Source organism: Micromys minutus (genome assembly GCF_963924665.1).
Source record: "Micromys minutus genome assembly, chromosome: 27".
NCBI lineage: Eukaryota > Metazoa > Chordata > Mammalia > Rodentia > Muridae > Micromys > Micromys minutus.
The window spans coordinates 23574335-23597159 of NC_137962.1; positions in this window are offsets into that span (position 1 = coordinate 23574335).

A 22825-nucleotide genomic window follows, 5' to 3' on the forward strand; every position below is an offset into this window, starting at 1 on the left:
AAGGTTTTTGGTTGTTGTTGTTGGTGTTTTGTTGTTGTTGTTGTTGTTGTTTAAATCAGGACGTAAAGACAAGTTGTCTAATGACAGAGACAAGTGAAAGAGTTCACCCCTGTGCTTTTTCATCTTTCTTAAGGCCACATCCGAACCATGGCAACGTGTTAGCATCAATCTCCAGCAGCGAGATGTTTGGATTCTATAATGTGCCTGGTTTACCTCTGTTGATTTTTTGCTTTCCCAATATTGTAATAAATGTGACGCTTTCTAAGAAATTTTAAAAAGTGCAATGGATTAACTATGTAGGAAACAAATGGGGCAGAGAACTGAAAATGTCTACTGGTCAGAGAGCAGCTAGCTGTTCACGGCTCCCTGACCAGGGATTAGCATATTTCAGGGTTTGTACACACCACTTCCGCCAAGCATGATCCCTTCCCTTGCTGTACACACAACCTGTCAGCAGAAACTGCTACATTAAAGTCTGCAATCAAAGGAATAAGAGCTGGGCTCTGCAGCCTCTGACATCCTGGTCAGGATGATTCAACTGTGGGTACAGCTTTCCCTAAGACTGTTCGCCACAAAGTAGAAAGGAGAGTCATCTAGGACCAGCTGCACAGCAGCTGAACTGAAAACCTTGCTAAACAACGTTGTCTGTAAAACAAGGAGGGACGTAGCATTTATTTCAGAAGGTTTTAGTGACCCAGGGAATCTAGACTTCAAGAGAGTGAAAGTTTGTTCTTTTAAAATATTACACATACACACACACACACACACACACAGAGAGAGAGAGAGACAGAGACAGAGACAGAGACAGAGAGAGAGACAGAGAGAGAGGGAGGGAGGGAGGGAGGGAGGGAGAAATAGAGACAGAGTTAAGAGCTAAGTTTGACCAGAGTTCTTCATAGACTCAGTGACAAATAACCAATGGGTCAAAGCTGCTGTAGAATAGGCTTTGTCTGACTGAAGAGTAATCCAGAAGGAGCTAGAATTCGTCACTCTGTTATGAGCTAGTGGGGCCACTGCATAAAGCTATGTGAAATCTCCAAGTAGCATCAGAAGGAGGGTTTCCCTGAAGCCACAAGGGTATCACGACAGTGACATTCACAAGGCAGCACCACCTCGAAACCTCACTGGCGATTCAAAGTCATCGAAATGCGTCAAGCTTGAGAGGGAAAGGAGATTGGTGATGTTTCCACAGGGCCAGGGACTCCTGCTATGTCCCTTAGCACACTCCTGTTCAGATGGCCAGTGGCATTGGATGCTCTCCAGAAAAGCCAATTCTCCACTTCAGTTGGGGCAAACACTCTCATAAAGAGGGAATTCTCTGAGAACCAACTCTAAAGTCAGTTTGAGAATCTCATCCTTAGGCATACAAGTACTTACCCAACCATACATAAAACACACTCCTGACAGCTTAGTAAGTCTCAAAATGATGTCACCAAATCCTCAGACAGAAAATAAAAAAAAAAAAAAACAAAAAAACAAAAAAAACCAGGCAGAGCCTCCTCGTCAGAGTAAGAGGCCCTCGGAATGCCAACAGCTGTGACCAAAATAAGAAACTATTTCTTCTAAAATTAGTGAGCTCCTCTAAGAGGTTCTTTGTTCCGTGAAAGTCAGGGGGGCCCGGCTGTTCCACACTTTCAGTTTGGACACTGGGGTTGTCCCAGCAGGGAGCCTGGTATGATTGTCTCAAGAGTCCTGCTTTGGCATATATAAACAACAGGACTGACATCGAGTTTCAGATGTCACAATTTGAACAGACAAATGATGAGCAATGACTCTTCTTCATAACGAACTAAACAGAAAATACTGTGGTGTAGACACCGGGACTGAGAACATGGATGGTTAGGGGGGAAGTTTGTTGCATGTCACTGAACAGGGAGCACATATATGCATAGTGAGAAGAAAAAGTAGGCTCTGTAAATACATGTGATGATCTGTCAGGTTACAGGGTAGATCTGTGTGTGTGTGTGTGTGTGTTTGTGTGTGTGCGTATGTGTGTGTGTGTGTGTGTTTGTGTGTGTGTGTGTGTGTGTGTGTGTGTGTTTGTGTGTGTGTGTGTGTGTGTGTGTGTGTGTTTGTGTGTGTGTGTGTGTGTGTGTGTGTGTTTGTGTGTGTGTGTGTGTGTGTGTGTGTGTGTTTGTGTGTGTGTGTGTGTGTGTGTGTGTGTTTGTGTGTGTGTGTGTGTGTGTGTGTGAGAGAGAGAGAGAGAGAGAGAGAGAGAGAGAGAGAGAGAGCCTAACTTTGAGACATGTACAGAGCAAACCACAGCAGGTGCCTGTGCAAAATTATTTTATTTCAAACTCAACCGGGGAGCAATGTCTGGGGACATTCTGAGTTTTCATAATGGCAGGAGTTGAAACTTCTACCCACAAAGCACAGGATGAACTCCCAACAAGAATTACCTGTCCCTAAATGTTAACAGGGCTGAGGGTGGGGAACTGCACCAGAGAAAAGTTTAATGTGAGTCCCATTCCTCATCCCAAATGTCTAGCGGCCTCATAGTCACAAGGGAAAAGGGGCTGGAAGGTAATTAGGAGACAAATATCTATTTAACCTAACAGCCAATATTTTAATTCTCCACTTTCAAATAACTGGCACATCTCATGCATGGTTTTTGCAGTCTTTACCTGAGATAGACCCGGTGCACACAGGGCAGCACACTTCAGATTTGCCGCATTCCAGACACTGAACAGTCATGCTCGGGTGGTGGCCACCATCTTGGAAGGTATGGCCCAAGAAGATTGGAATATACATCTCATTTTGCGAATAGTTTTCTCTCCAACTTGTAAGACATGAGAGAATGGGTTGCAACCCCAGCTTTTAAATGGGCTGAAACAACACCACGGCAAGTGGGAGCCTGATGAAGCCTTCCAATATGGCTCACATGTGTGAGCAGAGGTGTGAGGCCTCAGGCTGAGGACGAACATCAGTCTCCTTAGCTGGCCAGTGACTGAGACACGGTAGGACCTGGCGAAGGGGCAGCTTGGAAAGCAGAGGCCTCAGGACACCAAACCTCACCGACCGTCCCGTCTCCGCCCCTCAGCATGCATTACGGCTGGTTTCAGGGATGCTATCGGTGTTTAAGGTTCCTTTCCTTCTGCCCAAACTCTAGGAGAGCTTTTGAGTTTTGAGAGAGACGTCTTGTAGGGTTCTGGGTCCACCAGCAGCCGCCACTGCACATACCTACACAGTTTGCAATGGAGGGAGATTAGAAACAGCTCTTGTGAGATGCTCACAGTCTTCTCGGGAATGAGTAAACGACAGCACATGAACGTGATTTTAGGACATCTGCAAAGCAATGTCTTACTGAAGGTTTCTATAAACACGACTCCATCCTTCAGGGACTTTTAAAGGACTCCGGTTCACTTTGTTGATGTAGAAAGAGCTGAGTATCATAGAAACATTAAAATCCACTGGCCCCATGTCAGTCAACTGAGCCAGTTACAAACAGTTGAGTGTGGTTTTATTTGGCGCACACGCAGGCAGCTAGTTAAACGGTTTACTCTTTAAAACAATTCTGCATGTGTTATCTTTTCAGAAGGGGAGACATTTCATGGCTAGATTTCATGGAAATATCTATGCCACCACAAAAATGTCACGAAATAGAAAATCCACATTCTTTCCCACCTTTCTCCCCATGTTAAAGAGTCGGACGGGTACACAGCAGCGGCTCTTCCAGGGGGCGGTGGGTGGGGTGGGAGCTCACGCCTCTGTAAGGGCGGCGGACTCAAACCACAGGCTAAGGTCTGCACCTTCCTTTGTCCTCAGTCTAATGCCAAATATATCCTGAAGAAAAAAATAAAGCAACTAGCATTTGTATGTATTTATCTGGTATTTTTGTAAACAAGAGTCTGGGTGTCGTTCAGAGAACTTTGAACCAAGTACAGAAATAGTTGTGCCTGGGGACACAGCACTGATTTAGTATGTGCAAATGTTACCTCAGACACGCAGCTGGACAGAGAGTTCGATCCATGCCAGATGTGGTTGGACCTAGTTCCCCTGGATCACATTTTAATTTGTTTTCTGTTGTCCTTGTTGGTTGGTTGGTTTTGTTTTGCACAAGCTGGTTTCCAAAAAGAAAATTGTTTACTGAAAATAATACAAATAAATGAAGAGTTTTCTCTGCAGTTTATAAGACACGGGAAGAACAGATTGCCCCCAGCCCTTACAGAAGACCATTCTGTTCTGAAACAATGCCAGGGCAGGCACACCCCTGATGACAGCTTTCGGGTAGTTCATGAAAAGTCTTTACAATGTGGCAGGGAAAACTATATTGAGAAGTGGGATGGGACTTGAAAATGTATTTTTTTTTCCTTTTTTAAAATTGTATATTCTCTGTATTTACATTTCAAATGTTATCCCCCATTCCCCACTCCCATCCCTCCTCCCCCTCCACTTACTTCCATGAAGATGCTCCTTCTCCCAACCACCCTCTCCATCTCAGCACCTTGGCATTCTCCTACACTGGGAAAATGCACCTTCACTGTACCAAGGGGCCTCTCCTCCCATTGATGCCAGACACTGCCATCCTCTGCTACATATGCAACTGGAGCCATGGGTCTCTCCATGTGTGCTCATTGGTTGGTGTTTTAGTCCATGGGAGTTCTGGAGGGTTTGGTTGGTTGATAATGTTGTTCTTCCCATGAGGTTGCAACCCCTTTCAGCTCCTTCAGTCCTTTCTCTAGCTGTTTCATTAACGACCCCATGTTTAGTCCGATGGTTAGCTGCAAGCATCCTCATCTGTATCAGTATGACTCTGGCAGAGCCTCTGAGGAGACATCCATATCTGGCTCCTACCAGTAAGCACTTCTTGGCATCAGTAATAGTGCTTGGGTTTGGTGGCTGCATATGGGGTACATCTCCAGGTAAGGCAGTCTCTGGATGATATTTTCTCCAATCCCTGCTCCTCTATTTGTCCCTATGTTTCCTCCCCTGAGCGTTTTGTTCTCCCTTATAAGAAAGACTGAAGTATCCACATTCTGGCCTTCCTTCTTTTTGAGCTTCCTAAGGTCTATGAATTGTTTGTCGGGTATTCAGAGCTTTGGGGGACTAGTATGCGCTTATCAGTGAGTGCATACAATGTGTGTTCTATATTTCTGCAAACAAGATATGCAGCTATGTGCCAAACACCTCTCTGGAGATGACTGTAATTGCACACAACTGTATACTTGTACCATATGTGGCTGTGACATATGGTTTACTATGGCTCTAGTGGTAAGATTTATGTTCCCACAACTGCATCACTACCACCACCAACAAGATAAAACTGTGGGAGAGTTTCAGATGAGTACTATGAGGCCTGAATTTGTACATTTGACATGTGTGGGAAGAAGGAACATCAGCTGAAGAACTGTCTCCATCTACTTGGCCTGTGGGCATGTCTGTGGGGCACTTTTCTTGATCGATAAAGAGATGGAAGAGAGGCTAGCCCACCGTGGGTGACACCATCCCTAGGCAGATGAGACTGGGCTGTATAAGAAAAGAACCTAAATATGAACCTGGGTGCAAGCCAGTAAGCGGCGGTTTTTCATTGTCTTTGTCTACAGAGGCTTGAGTTCCAGCTCTGACTTTACTCAGTGATGGAATGTGATGTGGAAGTGTAAGCCTGGAAACCCTTTCCTCCCCCAAGTTGCTTCTGGTCATGGTGTTTATCGCAGCAACAGAAAGCAAACTAGGGCAAACACATGCAAGCTCATTCACTGAGTTCTGTCTGTTCTTGTTAGGATCCCGTCCATCCTTCCAGAGAAACCAGCAGGCTGGACAGGAAGGCTGGTTGGCCTGGTCTCCCTTTCTAAGTGCCAACTCCCAAATCAGTACCATCTCTGCTTGGCATCACGTGGACACTTCAAACGCTGGTTGCACAACTGAACGATTGTTCTACCGTGTCTGCTTTTCCTCTTCTTTGCAGACATGGCCACCGCAATCCTCTTAGTTAGGCAGTCTCCAAGCCTGCTTGGTTTCTCCTCTGTTCGCCAATGACATGAACCCTGTATCATCTTCCTGGTCCAAATACTGAATTGGGATCCGGGGAGGTGATATCTCAGCAGGTAACGGCACTTGCCAAGAAGCCTGACAACAAAATTTCTACTTCGCAGACCCATAGAGTAGAAGACCAGTTCCTACCAGATACTCACATGCAGAAATGCACATGTGGTAAACAAACATTCACAAAAAAGAATCCTGAATTGGGAAAGCTGATGTTTCAATGTGGCTATAGCCCAAATTGTCATAGGATTTTAATTTAAGGAGCTCTTTCTAATATTTTTCGAAATATTAATAGCGTGAAGTGGATACATTTTGAACAGCTTTCATCCAAACTGAAATAGAATATCTGACACGGACTCAGAGACTGACAGGTTGAAAGAAGACACGGAGCTAGGTAGGTGGACAAACCATGATGTCAGCCTTTGCCTTGTCTCATCCACAGTCACAGCCTTCTGTCCCCTCTCAAACACAGCTGAGTTGTTTCCCGAGGACTTGGAAAACCTTCAAGAGTACATTGAGAAGCCACTCATAGTGACAGGCCCCTGTAATTTCAGCATGCCAGAGGTTGACACAGGAGGACTATGAGTTATGGGCTAGCTTGGGCTACATAGTAAGACACTATCTAAAGAAAAGAAATCAAAATTTGTCTTCTGGACCATCCAATGTTGTTTTTCATGTGTAAGCTCCCAAGTGGCCTAAACTGTAAAAGGTATACCACATACATTTTTTTATTTCACTTCTGTTTTGTTATAAATTGTATTTAATTAAATAAACCTTTCTGTCAGAACATACAGTTGTCAGCAAGCCCATGCAAGCTTTGGAGGGGCATTGGACTTGTATTGCCTCGTTCCTTAGGGAAACTTAGATTCAGGGGCAGGATCAGTCTCATTGCACATGGCCATGATTCAGGCAGCAGCAAGCTTTTCTTGAATAAATGATTTCAAAGCTGTTAAGCAACTGCACCCACAGAGAAGGTTCAGGAAGGGCAGGCACTGGAGCCCGGCCACAGGTCTCCCTTTGCCCTGCTTTCTACACCAGTTTTCACCAACCATTCAGTGAACCTGCTTACATCACCCCTGCTATTTTGTGAATGGTGACAGTCTGGGAGAAATAAATAATGAACTCACAGGCACGTGAGAATGAATGAATGATCCCAGAGCCTAAATCCAGAAGAGGAAGAGGAAGAGGAGGAGAAAGAAAAGGAGGAGGAAGAGGTGGAGGAGGAAGAGGAAAAAGAGGAAGAGGAAACAGACTTTAGGAAGGTAAATTTTCATACAGGCACAACCCGCTCATCTCCTACCCCACCCCACGTGTACTCTACCCACTGCTCCGATGGATGAAGGTGAGCACACACAGGACAGAGGCGGACTTTCGAGAACAAAGCTTAAAAAACCCCGTAGGATGTCCACGTCAACAAAGTTTACACCATTACAAATTTAGTAACAATCTTCAGGGTTCTGTATGCAATATTTTGCTTGGATTAAGACTGACTAATATGACTCCCAGTCTTGATTTCCATGAAACCTCTTGGGCTGTGCCATCTTCTCCTTGAGGGGAATATATATATAATCGTGTGCCATTGAAAAATGAGCTCTATGAATCATGAGAAAATCAAATCTTGCCCCAAGCGTTACAGAAGCAAGTAAGGACTCGATCAAGGTAGAACAAACCTGGAACTTGGCAGTCAGCCTTCCCCGTGACTAGGAGACTGGCATAGTTGTGGTTACATCTAAATAAGTAGTCAAGTGCTTCTTCAGTTTGCACACCCAAAGTGCCTTCAAGAAGATTCTCAAATACTAAGACATACCATACAGGGATTGTTCCAACAAATAACTTCTCCTTGAGCACTTTCCCCCAACACCGGTATCAGTTCAGGGCATGTCGGTTAGAAACAGTACAGGAGCTTCCCAGCGACAAGGACCCAGACAGTCTGCCTCCCCTTGTCTTTCTGCCTTCGGTTTCTCTCTTCCTTATATGCATATTTTACCCTACCAATGCCAGGACATCCACAGAAGCAATGTAAACAAATTAAAGCTCAGACTCATTAGCAAACAAGTTGGAGCAGTCGGCCATTGGTACGGATTTTACAATACACCATGGCCATTATTCATAAGTGGTGACAAGCCTAAAACCGTGGCCTCTTTAAACACGCAGGTGCCAGTCTACAAGCCTCACAGTAACATACCACTTCCTACACAGACTTCCACACGCAGATGCTAGAGAGAGGTCGCCTACTACTCTGCCTCAGCAAAAAAACCAATTGCACATACACAAGATGGTCTCGAAACCATCGCCAGTTTCCTGCCGTCCGTTTGCTGTGCTTGACACAAAGTTGACTAGCTTCAATTTTTTAATAAAATCAAAGGGCAGGCTAACTGACTGGTACGTTTATATTATTAAATGCCAGCAGCATCTTGCGCCACAGATCATTAATGTTGAGACAGAAAGAAAAGTGCTAGAGAACAAAAAAAAAAAAAAATATTCCACTCCTACTTTCTCCCTTAATGAAGAAGCACATTGTCGAGCTTCTTAAACACAACAGAGCATCTCTGCTGGCATCTCCTGTCTCTTTGATTCAACCATCCTTCCCTGGGATGCCTGAGAACCCAAGCCCCCAACAAGCTGTTTGCCATTTGGAGTAGACCAGACAGGGAGAGCTGTCGAGAGAGGAGGTGGTGCGTTCCATGAGCATCCTCTGCTCTGTAAGAGTCTAGTTACTCATCTGAGATCGACCTTGTCCCACCCAGGGAATTTTGATTTAAAAATAAAAGGAAGTCCACAGAGGATGAATACTTATGGCTGACTCCACCAAAGGCAATGGGTTTGTGCCCATCAGAAACACCTTAAATATTAAACAGGCTCGACCTTAAGATTCCTTCAGCCACTCGATAGCCAGGAGTCTCAGGCACTGTCTTCATGTTGTAGACTACCTCCTAGCTCTTCGTCTCCCCTCCCCTCTTGTGAGTTCCTCTACCCTTCCTTTCCTGTCTTCCCAACTCAGAGTCAGCTCCCAGCAAGTCCAGCCTCCAGCAAGTACTCGGACTACCTAGTGCAGCCAGATCAGCTTGTTAGTTAGAATAAAGGACATCTATCTCCCATCAATGAGACTCACCTCTCTTGGGAGCCAGCTAGAGCTGGTGTGGGTTATGTCCCTCCTCTACAATGGAGCCATTTTTGTCAGCACAGTTTGGCTGGGGATTTGCAAATATAGGGAAGTGGTCGCTGATGTCTCGAGTCACTAACTGTGTAGAATGTAAGATTCAAACGTCTTAATGTGCAAGACAACTTCAAAAGCCAAAGGGCTCCCTCTATGGCCTTGTCTGCTCAGTACCGAGAGGACCCTTGTATAAACGACCTCAGACCCTTAACTGCTAGTGATTCTGACCAGTCTTCTTTGTACAGAGAGTCGGGTTGCTGCAAACCAGCAGCCGTACTACTATGAGCGAAGCGGTAAGAGCTGAGAAAAATGAAATTTTATGCCAACTTCTAAGTGCGTTGTTAGCAAGTAAATGTTATCCTAACTATTTCTCTGCCCAGGTGATGGCTTTCTGCAGAGGTTCACGGCATCGATTTGCCTGTGAATTTTGTGCTGAAAAGCCGATTTTATAGTTTGTAGTCCTGTGGCAAATTCAGTTTGTGGAGGAGGGACTCCTGGTTTTGAACATGGCTTGTCTCACGGATACTGGTATCTGATTCTCGGATAGGAGGTGATCCCAAAACAGGTTTTTGAGACACGTGTATTGATTCTGTTACTCAGTTTGGGGCAAAATCGATTTTTGGAAAAAAAGAGAGAGAAAAGGAAAAGAAGGGAAGAAGTCCTTTGCTGAAGAGGACAGGGTTCCCAGGTTTGCGTCTTTCCCCCCACATTTCTGGGCTTCTGACAAATGCCAGGGAGTCCTGGTAGGCTAAACGCACATTTCTGAAAAAACAGACTTCTTCCTCATCTTGTCGCTCATGCCTGGGTGAGAGATGCCCCGAGGATCCAGGAGAATAGTGAGGATCCCGCGCATGAGCCTCCGAGGCGCCCACCACCGATGTCCACCGTCTGCAATCAGGGCACAACGGGAGCTGTTAGCTTTCGAGAGGAGAAGCTACCATTTGCCAAAAATGAGATATATATTATAAAAAATATAATAAACACACTAAGTAAGAGATGAGCCTGAAGTTAGGTCAACAAACACAGGAATTCACCGTGTCATTTCAGACAGAAAACAGATATAAAAATTCCATTATTTGAACTATTAAGGTTTACACCTAATAAATGAACTATCCCAAATTATGTGCTTCTATTCCTGGAAAATTCCTGGGCTTTTGAATAGAACATAGGCTTGAACATTTTGATATTAATTAAAATGTTCTTTGGTCTTCTGAGCTGCTTTCATTCACAATTGTATCTGCTTCAAATCTTTTATGGTTGATGCACTTCTATCTAATTTAATCAACTGTGTTATTGGTGGACCATAAATACAAGCACTTCTTTAAAGACAGCAATGTACCAGAGAGACGAGTAGCTAAATCTGAACCTCACACACTCCGTAAACCAACTGGCTTACAGTTGCCGTGCTGTATTTTTCCATCACAGACAAAGAGCAGTTTTTGGACTATCTTCTAAATTCGAGTCCAGGGAATTCCATTGAGATAATGTCACCGACCTCGAGAACAAAATAGTCACTGGTGGATTTTACAGTTCGCTAGTGTGAAAGCCGCAAACGGCTCCTTCTCAGGCTCCATCAGAAAACCTGCTAAATCAACAAGAGGATGAGATAGAACGTGCGCTAAGAAAGCAGAATTCTAAGGCTGGCACCTGACGCCGGAAGCTTTCTAAATGACTCCAAACCTCAAGCCTGTCCACTCGGCGGTTACCCAGCATGGCAGCGTCTCCCGTCGATTAACCGTGCTGTACCATTTAAGTGACCAAACACAAAGTCAACTTGTAACTCATGGGTTCTTCTCCAATATAATTTAGGGGCTTTGTCTGCTTGGTTTAGTTTGGGTTTTGTTGTTGTTGTTGTTTATTTATTTTTACACTGAAGATTTTAGTCCCCTCCCGGTCCACCCTCCGACTGTTCCACATTCCATACCTCCTCCCTGCTCCCCTGTCTCTGCGAGGATGTCCCCATTCCACCCACCCCACCAGACTCTCTTTTTGTTTGGTTGTTTGGTTTTTGTGTTTTGCTTTGCTTTGGGGTTGTTGTTGCTGCTGCTGCTGTTGGTACAGTTATATCAGGCAAGTCAACGAAATTTTTCAAAAGCATGAAGTTGCACCTAAAAAAAGTCAGAGTTCATCTGTCTATCACTGAGACGGAATCTGAGCAAAATGCTGACTCTTCAAAGGGGCTAGGTCGTGGGAGAAAAGGCTTGCTCAAACCACGCTAGGTGTGTTTACACCCACGGCCTGGCATTTGTCAGAGCTGCAGCTTCAGTTAGGGAAAGCAAAGGGAAATCAGCTTCGGTTGGCTTACTGACCCGAGGCGTCTAATTTATATACTTGTTCATTTGTTAAAACATGCAAGCAGGCAGCTATTGGAGGCCACATGCCGTTCATCATGACAAGCACATTCCTTTGGTCTGTGTAACAAAATCCATATGGATTTCTGCAAGTTAATTATATCATACATGTGCTGTAATCGTTGGGATGGGGGTGGGCAGGAATGGTCTAGCAGTAGCTGGAAAAAAACGCAAGGCTTCTTCTTAACTTGGGTGTGTCTACTGTGCCTCAGTTTCTTAACATTTAAAGTAAAGACAATACCAGGGATGTATTATCCTAAATGTTATCCCAATGCTTCCTACTTAGCAATAAAACAGCATTATAAACTACAATTCTGGTCAATATGTAAATATTAAAACCGTGAAAGTCTCTTTTTAATATTAACTGAGCAGTTAATCATAGCTGTCCCTTTCTCCCAAAGCTATGTCCCATCGCTTCCAGAACCAACTTTCTGAAGCACAAATCAAACGTTTTAGCTGTTGCTAGTTGGTAGTTAGAAAACAGCACTTCCTAGACTGCTCCAGCCCTTCCTCTGTGGTTTCACCAACCACCAGCCTCACCTTGCCCTGATACACACACGTGCACACCAGGTCTCCGTGCACTCTCCAAGACTGCGCTCTCCTGCCCATGTCCTGGACCACACCATCTTCCCTGGCAGATGGTCCTGGCTTTCCTGGGACCCCCATAACTCTCTGCTCTGAGCTCTGGTATTACAATGTGCAATAACTATGTAAGCCCCTCCCTCAAATACGGGCTCCTAAAGAAGTTACCGTGACCAATAAAGAAGCACGTGGTCACTGAATACTATTTATGACGCAACTTGAAAAGTCAAGGGTGACTATTTGCTCCCCCACCCCACCCGCCCCATTTTTAACTAGTGTCCACATTCTGGCAGCCAATCAGCTCTCTAGCTGTAAGAGATTTTTAGTAGCCAGAAAATGATCCCGAGAGACGTGCAATGCTAACTATCAAAGACAAACTTTTCCACTGTCCTATCCTTTTGATACAAAAAAAAAAAAAAAAAGTGAAATAATTTTAGAAAGTTTTCCATCCATTCCTCAAGCCAGTCTTCTGGTTAAAGCTCACCTAACCAAAAATTAAATAAATGTAAGTCTTTGTTCTTGACTCATTTCTCACCACGTTCTTGTGGAACCTTCCAAAATGGAGGCATACCTACCGTACCATAACAATAATTATAAAACTGCCCAACATCAAAACCCCACCAGGCGATCCAGAGCAACACTCTACTGACCAACTTCATTTTTAGTGCTGTTTGTTGATTGATTGACCGATTGAATATGTTTCTGACTATACTTTTTGGAGACAGGGGGAAAAAAATTCTCTCTGATCACATGGAATTTAGATTCTGAGAAATACGAATGTCTAAGGAACCCCCTTTCAGCAGTGAAGCCACATCCCCATGGGATGAGAGCAGCAGGCAAGCTCGGGCAACTGTGTCTGAGATGCGGAACTTAAGAGAAAAGCCAGAGAAGGTCAGAGAGGACAGAGGCTAACAAAAGAGTCTGACCCACTAATGCATCAGAAACGCCACCAGAGGAATCCGGCTTTAGGACGTCACCTCAGAAGCCAGTGGAGGGTCGCAAGTCAGACATTTTGCCTACTTGGTCAATTTGGTACAAGGCTCTGCATTCATTTGTCATTTGACACCTGTCCTCTAGTGCTCAACACCTGGAAGGTTGGAAAGAGGAAGGAGGCCCAGGGAAGAGGAAGGGGGAGGAAAGAGTAATGAGGAAAAGGAACATGATAAAAACACAGTATATGTATTATAAAAATGTTAAAATTATACCCATCTTTTACAATTAATATGCATTTGGGTTTTTTTTTTTTTTTTTAGGACAATTATCTGCCTGAGGACTAGTACACTTTAATTTTATCGGCACTCCAGGAAATGTGACAACCCAGCCTATGGCAAAAGGCTCCGTGCTGCAGGTGTCTTTAGATATCCACATTTCTTCCAGAAACACGCCAACTGCTGGCTTCTCTTTCTGCATCTATAGATCCCAGGCCACAGAACTACTGCAGGCAAGAAGAAAGGAACATGCTAAAAAATGAAGCAAGGTGGGATTTTCAAGATTTTCATATGTGTGACTGTATGTGCATGTGTCTCTACAAATATGTGTGTTCCTGTATGTGTCATGTGTGTGTGTGTGTGCGCTGCTTATGTGAGCTGAATCACCCGCCTCTACCTCACCACAGAAATGCTGAGATTGCAGACTCAATCCCCTATATATTTTTTGATTCCTTAAATTCTTTTTTACTTTATAGAAACACATCCAAACTGGGGCTCGCAGGACTGGAGGCCTTTGCTTAAGCCCAGCTCTTGGCTGGATTAATAGGCCTGACAGTACCTCAGTTTCTCCAGCTGCCATCTGCTTTCTTAGCAGAGACTCCTGAGTGTAGATGACAGTATGAACGGCCTGTGTGCTTTTTGCACGGGTCGTCCATGAACACAGCGGCTCTCAGAGAACCAGCACCGAGCTGTGCTTTTCATCCATCCTGTAACAACATCCGAGTGTGCACTGTGTATCAGGTGTTGGTCTCTAGACTTTATTGCTGAACAACACCCCCCCACTCGTGATCTAAAGCCCATTAATGAAGACACGAACTGGTCATACAATCCCACAGAGAGGATTACAAAGTGACATGGGCAGAATTGCGGCACATTATCATCACGGCCCAGGCACTGCCATGTTTTCACTATTGGATGCCCTTGTTTGCTCCCTAGCTCATGTGTCTGTCCATGTGTCTGTCCATCTTCAGCACCGACCAATGCTTAAAAGATGCCCCCCCCAACACAATGTGGTATTTGTCACTTACGGCTTAAAATAATGAGATCTCCAGATGTGACCGAGTCTGCACTGGGTGAGACAGAAGAAATTTTGGCGCATAGTTCAGTCCAGAGAAGGAGCAGAATCTTGGGCCAGTTCACTGGCAACAATGTATGTCTAAGCCTGGAGCACACATGTTAAATGAAACACTCCAGAAGCAAATACCATGTGAAACCAGAAATACAAAACTCACAGAGACCATGATGGTGGCTCCCGGGGCTGGCAGAGAGTCCTCGGAGAACAAAGGAGATGTGGTCAGAGTGAAAACTCTCAGGAAAAGCCAGAGTTTAAAGATCTGTTGTTCGCCCCCTTGGTTTAGGGGAGGGTGTTTTGTTTCGTGTGGGAGATCTGTTTGCAGGCTTGAGGCTGATGTTTAGTTGGTTTGTAACCTTGCCGGAAGCTAAAGTTACCTGTGCAGAGGAACCTCGGTTGAGAAGAAGTCTTCATCAGACTGACCTCTAGGCGGAACAGTGGGACATCTTATGAAGTAGTGGTTGATGAGGGAGGGCCAGCACCCTGTGGCCTGGGCCACCCCTGAGTACCTTGCTCAATGGTCTCTGCTCCAGGTTCCTGCCCTGACTTCCCTGAGTGGTGGCCTGCAGCTCTAAGCTGAGCTAAATCTTTCCCTCCTCCAGTGGCTTTTGGTCATATTACTGTGGCATTTATCACAGTAATAGACAGTCACTAGAACACTGGTGACTGTGACTAATAGCAACATTGTATTTACTTGAGAGTGTAGATTTTAAATGCGCCACTAAAATATATGTAAAGTGGTATATATGTTAATTAACTCACTTTAGCCCTTTCAAAGTTCAAAACCTCATATTCTATACCATAAATTCATCATGCCTTTTGCAAATTAAAAATGTCCCTAATCTATAGTGACAGTAGCAGCTGGCTTTACACCACAGTGCTAGTCTTAGTGCTTTATTGGTTGCTTATTGATTATTGATTCATTTAACCATTGAATTAGACCTCGAGAGAAGTAATCATGGTGGTATCCCCATTCTACGGATGAGAAAATTAAGGTGCAGAGGGAATCCACCCAGCCAGTAAAGAAAGCGAGGACTCCAGCCCTGCCATGCTCTGCTTGCTGAGGGCATCTACTAGAACGCGTCCAAAATTGTAGGTTTTGCTGTTATCTGTCTCAGTAACTTACTCTGTTCTCCCAGGGACCCTGTCCCTTTTTCATATCTAAATAATAAATTGTGCTTGATGGACCCTGGGGGAACCGCAATTACAGCAAAGCAAAATGTCCAGTTCTTTACCGTGAGAAACCTGGTGTGCTGGGGTTTGCTGTGGTGCTTTTCGGACAACTTTCTAAGAACACGAGGTTCAAGTCCTCAACCTGAAGAGAAAGGTCTCCTTCCTGATCACCACACAGGAAATTGATTATAGGTTTGATACAAGGCTCTGCCCTGTAAGAACTGATTCGCCCTTAACACCCACTGCAGCACCAGATGAGATAGGTTAAACTGGAAAGGTGGAAAACCCAGATCTGAGCCGGCTGTGCCCCACGCCCTGTCATACCTCTTCCTGGCTAGGCCAGATTTTAGGAGTGGAAAAACAGAGCACATGCAAAGGAGGCGTGTTGGTGGCAGGGTAGACCTGGGGAGGGGGCTGTAGCTGTTTTCATGGTACCAAGACTTTTTTTTCCTCTTTTCAAGATTGATTTGTTAAGTACACTGTAGCTGTCTTCAGACACACCAGAAGAGGGCATCAGATCTCATTACAGATGGTTGTGAGCCATCATGTGGTTGCTGGGATTTGAACTCAAGACCTCTGGAAGGGCAGTCATTGCTCTTAACCCTGAGCCTCCTCTCTAGCCCCAGGACTTTATTTTCTTGAGCTTAGGATTCAGTAACCATCAAAAACCACCTTCCTTAATTGCTTTAAGAATCCCTAAAGAAAGATTTTGTTTTGTTTTGTTTAAAGTATCTTTTGTTTAAAGAGCAGAATTTTTGCTATAATCAAGAATTCCACTTGGGGTTGGTCATATAGTTGAATGGCAAAGTATTAGCCTAACAGTTGAGAGACCTAGGGGTTGTTTTCCAGGAATGACTCTCTCATTGACCCCTCCCCCCTACACACACCCTACATATCCCACTAAAGAGTTACAAACACAATATAGCTTAGAAGACAATATGATCCAAGTGGGGTAACACATACCTTTAATCCCAGAACTTGGGAGGTAGAGGCAGAGAATACAAAATTCAAGGTCATTGTCCGCTGCATAGAAAGTTCAAGAACAACCTGGCCTGTAGGGAGACAGTCTAAGAAGAACACAGAGATCCCATGGGCAACTGCTGAAAGACGTGTTGGAGAACAAGAATTTTACCCCAAGACTGAAAATCCAGGTGACAGATAACAGCACATCTTCCACAAGACCTGGAATAGAGTTTCTGCACCGAATTTTTAAAAATACTTTTCCTCTTATGGGATACAAGCTTTAGCCCCATGGGAATACGTGCAGTGTTGTACTTAATCTTCATTTTGGAAATAAGGATTAGCTATAAAATAGCAAGCATTAGCTTTAATACATTAAATATATTATATTTATACTTCTATATTTATAAATATAATATATATCATGTTATATATCATATACCTGAATATGTGGGTTTACTGTCCTTCCCATTTGAATCCCCCAAACTTGGTATGAAAATGTTAGCTGTAAGCAGGTGTGTCTCTCTCCAGGAGAGGGCTCAGGTTGAACAATAGAAAGGGGCTGACATAAAGACAAGGCCCAAATTCCACAGTCCACCATATTATTATACGAAAAATAAGGGTATTTATGCAGGTCAGGGTGACAGTAAGGCTCCTCATCATGCCCTTCAAATGTTGCTCCTACAGCTAAAAAAAATTTAAGCGTTCTGAGCAGATACTCCAAACAGAGGACATACTCATGTCTGGCAAATGCTATGCTGTTGTTGAAGTTATCTTAGTTTGCAGAGGGGGAAGCAGGGTACATAGAGGATTTTGTTGTTGGTGGTGGTGGTGGTAGTGGTGGTGGTTAGTTGGTTGGCTGGCTGGCTGGCTGGTTGGCTGGTTGGTTGGTTAGCTGGTTGATTGGTTGGTTAGTTGGTTGACTGGCTGACTGGCTGGCTAGTTAGTTGGCTAGTTGATTGGTTGATTGGTTGGTTGGTTGGTTGGTTGGTTGTCTGGCTGACTGGTTAGTTGGTTGTTTGGATGGATGGATGGATGGATGGATGGATGGATGGATGGATGGATGGATGGTTGTTTGGTTGGCTAGTTGGTTGGCTAGCTGTTTGGCTGGCTGGTTGGTTGGTTGGTTGATTGGTTGCTTGGCTGGCTGGATGGTTTGGTTGATTAGTTTGTTGATTGGCTAGTTGGCTGGCTGGTTGGTTGAGTTGGATTTGGTTTTAGAGTTAAGGTACTTGAGGTAAGTGTGACACAGAGGACTGAGTGATTCAGTTTACTTGCCAGAAGGTGAGTAGCAATGATGCAGTTAGGGGCCTCACTAACCCCGCTTTTCCTATCTTGGCACCTTCAGTGAAGGTTTCAAGCTTTGGAGCATAAGAACCTCACAACCACTCAAACTACAACAGTTTGAAGACCCTTGGTGCCCATGTCTGTCTTTCAATACAAGGCCTAGGATGTGACCCCAAGCAACCCAAAGGTAACACTTGTGGCTTAGAGGAACTGGGTAGTGTCCTAGAAACAGCTAATCAAACAATCACAAACATGTCTCAAAAAAATAAGCCATAAAATCGAATCAGGTAATAAATGAGAAGATACATTTGTGAAATTCCAGGCAGGCTACAGTGCACCCCACATACATCTTCCTCTCCTTCACAGTCGAAAGGAAATGAGGTTCAAAAGGTGTGTGTGGCTTTCCCAAGACCCCAAATCCTATTCTCTCTACTACTACTGCGTGGAGTGTGGCTGAGAGAGAAGAGAGGCCAGAGCAGGCTGACAAGGATTTCACCTGGGCTGAGCCCCATCTTCCCTAAGCATCTTCCCTGAGCTCTGCAGCATGGCCCTTTAAGGTAGACCACAGAAAGAGTCTCAGGTAAATGCACTTGCCGTTCAGTTGTTCCCTTTTTTAAACTAATGATGGGACTGCCACAATCACTGTGACCCCAGGAGACATTGTCCACCTCACACCAAGGTAAGCATACGCATGGGGCCCCACAGGAGAAAAACAGCACTGAGAGACGGCACTCGGTATGTCTCAACATGGCATTCCCCTGACCATTCCGATCCCAGGAAGGCTTGTGTGGACAAACGCAGCTCACCCACCAAACACACAGAAGATGGCGAAATGTCCTGACTAGTGTGTCATTAGGCACCAACTAACAAGCCAAGCATAGAGCAGAGGAGCAAAGATGGCTTGCTGGGATAATGGACAAGTTTCCAGAGGTAACACATGCCTGCTTGCATACGTAATATTTTTAAGCAACAGCTGGTTTGGGGCCACACACTATCCTGTGTGCATTGCTTCTGTGTGACTCCAACGGTGGACCCAGTGAATATTTCTGGAAGGTACGATCTTGTTCTAATTGTGGAGATGACTGAGTCAATCAAGTCACCCACAGCGTGTCTCTCGTTACACCCAATGAAACACTTCTAACGAGGAGCTTTGATTTTATGATTAAAAAATTGCCAGCCATTTCTGTAGGCCTTTAAAGAAATGGAAAGTGTGACCAGGGAGAAAGGGAAACGAGGGCAGTGGGAAGAGGCTAGCCTACTCATACACGGCTGCCGTGGGTATCGGCTCACCTCCTTTAGCACCGCTTGGCTTGAAAAACAATAGTCACCATGAAGAAAAGTCACTACAATTCTCTATAAGCTTTGAACAAAAATACTTGGATCTTTAGATTATCTTCTTGTAGGTAGACTTCCTGGATACCAAAAAAACGCACCGTGTTTACTAGATTCTTGAATAAATACGTTCCTCAATTAAAAGGGTTTTGGGGCTGGCATAGTGGCACACACCTATAATCCCGGCACTTACGAGGCGGGGCAGAAGGATCTGGAGCTCAAGGCTAGCCTGCTATATGTCGCCTTGGGGCTAGCCTGCTGTATGTCGCCTTGGGGTCGGTCACCTCATTAGCTGTACCCTAGTCCCTAAAAATATTAACTCAGACTTAGACATTTCACCTTTGCCTGTTTCCCATCTGCAGGAAAGGGGGTGATGTCCCCCCTAGGAATGAGTGGGAAGGGTAGCCAAGGGGACCCCACATGTTCTTGAGGCAGAAATTCTTGCCGTTTTTTGCAAGGGAGGAGGGTAAACTTCTGAGGCCTCTGGAGAGTGAGGACGAGAGAATTGAGTGAGTCAACCAACAGCAGCATGAGCGGGGGCTGCTCCACTCCGCAAACAGGTTCACTTCTCAGATGGATTGAGCAGAGTCTAGTTATTCATCCATTAGCCCATCCATTCTTCACATCCTGCCTCCTGCCTCTCGCCTACACACACGCGCAAGTCAATGAACACACCAACAAAGACAGTGCTAGCACGCCTTCGAAGATGCCCCAGTCTCAGCGGAAGATCATCATTAACGCAGATTTCCCATCAGGGGCAACGGCTCGGTGTCGGGTCAGAGGTCGGAGGTCGGAACTCGGGGCCTGGCTTCCCTGCCTTTCTCCGGCTGCTCTGAATTAATAACAAAGGATAAATGGTAAACGCATGAATTAAGTTTCTGTCTGCCTAGAACTTACTAGATCGCCTGAACTGATTTGTGTACAGTATGAAATAATGGTTCTTTCTACTTCCTTTTCTTTCCTCCTGATAACAAAATCTGTTCTCCGCCTCTGCACAAACATGTTCCCCAGACCAAGACAGGTGGACAAAAGACTAATGATGTTTTGCACGAGCCCCTTCTTTGGAATAAAAAGTTACATTTTGTAAGGAAAAGGGTGAACTTCTCATGTAGACACTAGGGCTTTAAATATATATATATATATATATATATATATATACATATGAAAGCTAAATCCGGAAGCAACGTCATGTAGGGCCTCAAAACTCGTGCCGAGGTTCTGCATGCACACACGGTGACTAGGAGCAGCTACTTCACAGACTGGTATCAGTGTAAGGAGAAAGGACATGTGCAAAGCATTCTCCAGACTGCCACACACACAACACGGGCTTGGAAATTCCCGAATTCAAATTCATGCTGTGCACTTAAAAAAAAAAAAAAGTCTCTCTCCAAATGAGACACTATGTGTCTGCTTCTATCTAATGCTACTCAGGGTCGGTGTGAGTCTTAGACATTGTTTCTCCTTTTTCTCTAGAGTGGACGTGATCTTCAGTCCGATGACCTTGTCCTCTGGAACACAGCCGTGGTCAATCTCGCCCTCCCTGTTCAGCAGCAATCACTCGGGCCCACGTCGTGTTTTTCCTTAAACTACCATTAATGCCTTTTAACTCTGCCTGTATCTATCTCCATCTCTTTCTATTTCAACCATCCTGTATAGTCCTCATTGATGTGGATTATCTAAAACATGTGTCCCGGTGCTCCCCTAAATAGTGGATTCAGGGACTGGACCATTACTTTTTGGACCTCATCCAGGTCTTCTAGCACAGCATTCAGGTTCTAGCACCAATCTCACCAGCCCCTCCCTGCTTTCATACACTCCCCTCTTCCAGAATAAGGTGAGCCGCTCACAGGTGTGAGAGGAAGCTTCCCACTTATTATAACCTTGAAACTGTGAATGCATACACCAGTAGTGACCCAATATTAAAATTTTTTAATATTTAACATTAAAATAAAATGTCACACTTTATGCTTCCTACTAGGGTTTTTAAAGTACGTCATCCAAGACAGAGGAGGTGGCTCATCTCTGTAGTTTCAGAACTCAAACAGTTGAGACAGAGGGATTGTCAGAAGTTTTAAGCCAACCTGTGCTACACACCGAGCTCTTACTGGTCTGGGCTGAGACTAAAGCCATGTTTCAAAAAAAAAATTTTTTTAAAAAAAAGTGCAGCCACAGAAGTTTGTCGTTCCTGTAATGAGAGAAATGTAGACTGGGAAGGATGGAGCTGTTCTTGAGCCACATGCCTATGAGGCAGAAAAACTCATCGCCTGCCACTCCGATGGGTACGTGCTCTCTAGAAGCCCTAGCTGCTGGGAACCAATTGGAGTAACATGCCAGCCTGTTTGCTACACTGACAGCAACCCCAGTTGAGGGACTAGATGAATGACAGCATGCAAGTCAGGATGAACTGCTTCCTGGCTCTGACGTAAATGAGGTAGGAGAAGAAGCTGTAGCTGGCGACTAGGACCCATTCCGTGACAAGGGGCTATTTGAGACCATTTTCTCCTTCCCAGAGTCTCAGTCCTCAGCTCCCAGAATTACTCTGCTGTTTCCACTGGAATTTCCATTCTATTAATAATGTTGACCCGAGTCCCAGCACCTGCTAGGACTTTATCTCACAGAGTAAGAGGATCTGGCTTGCCTCCCCCCAGCTTTATTTCTGCAACGTTGTTGCCTTTAAGTGTTTTTTTTTCATTGTCTGCCTGTTCCCCTTGACCTGGTTGGATGGCCCCAGAAGCTCTGCCCCAGCGCTCCCTGTTCAGAGTCTCAGCCACAGAAATGGCCCAGATAAGAGCAAGAAAGGAAAGAAATAGTTCGTGGGTTTAACGGGACCCTTCCATCCTTGTTTGGAGGACAATAAAATCTTTGGTCAGAATGTGTCTTTGGGGCTTAGATGTCAAACATAGTTATAAAACTACATCTAAATGCATGTATCAAGCCCAAGTTTTTAGTAAAATTGAACTTTCTCATTAGAAACGTTAGACATTCTTTAGGAATGCCTACCTTAAATCCCAGCTAGAGTGGGTTTAACATGAGTTCACATTGTTGAGGTTGGAGATATTGCTCAGTGGTTAAGCTGGCTGTTCTTCCAAAGGACCTGGGTTCAATTCCCAGCACCCACATGGCAGCTCACAACTGTATGTAACGCCAGGGGAGCCGACATCCTCACATAGACATTCATGTAGGCAAAACACCAATGCACATAAAAGAAAATCAAGTTCACATTGTTATCAGTCTCATGTTGGTGGGATGTTCAAATAGGTTAATAATACCCTTAACTCATTTGGCCTGAAAGTAGGAAAAAAAAAACTTGTGCATAAAAACCGTCCCTCATCTGACATTTAACTCACTGGCTTTCCTTTTCTTAATATGTCTTCCTGGCTTTCTGAGGCTCTGAATTACATTGTAAGAATTAAATGTACGCCTGCAATCCCATCACTCTAGAGGCAGAAACATGAGGATTGTGAATTCAAGGCCATCCTTGCTTACACAGCAAGTTCAAAGCCAGCCTTGGCTGGGCAAGACCCTGTTTTCCCTCCCCCGCCCCCCAAAAAGCCAACGAACTAAACATCTCCAGCCTGTGCTCAGTGTGGACGCAGCATTTATGTAGTCTGGTTCCACTCCACAGCCAAGGGAGTAGTGTGTGCTTACATGTGGTACAATCACAGCTGGTGCCCTGCTCCCCTGACAAATTAGTCTCTGCCTGTCTCCCTCTAGCCCACCG